We start from the raw sequence: 203 nt of genomic DNA on the forward strand, positions 1-203 counted from the left end.
CAGTAGTTGTATATATTACCAGTCAGTAGCAGTAGTTGTATATATTACCAGTCAGTAGCAGTAGGTGTATATATATTACCAGTCTGTAGCAGTAGTTGTATATATTACCAGTCAGTGTCAGTAGTTGTATATATATTACCAGTCAGTGTCAGTAGTTGTATATATTACCAGTCCGTGGCAGTAGTCATATATATTACCAGTCA

The sequence above is a fragment of the Morone saxatilis genome, unplaced genomic scaffold, assembly GCF_004916995.1.
Source record: "Morone saxatilis isolate NCDOM2014 unplaced genomic scaffold, NCSU_SB_2.0 Contig15, whole genome shotgun sequence".
NCBI classification, from domain to species: domain Eukaryota; kingdom Metazoa; phylum Chordata; class Actinopteri; family Moronidae; genus Morone; species Morone saxatilis.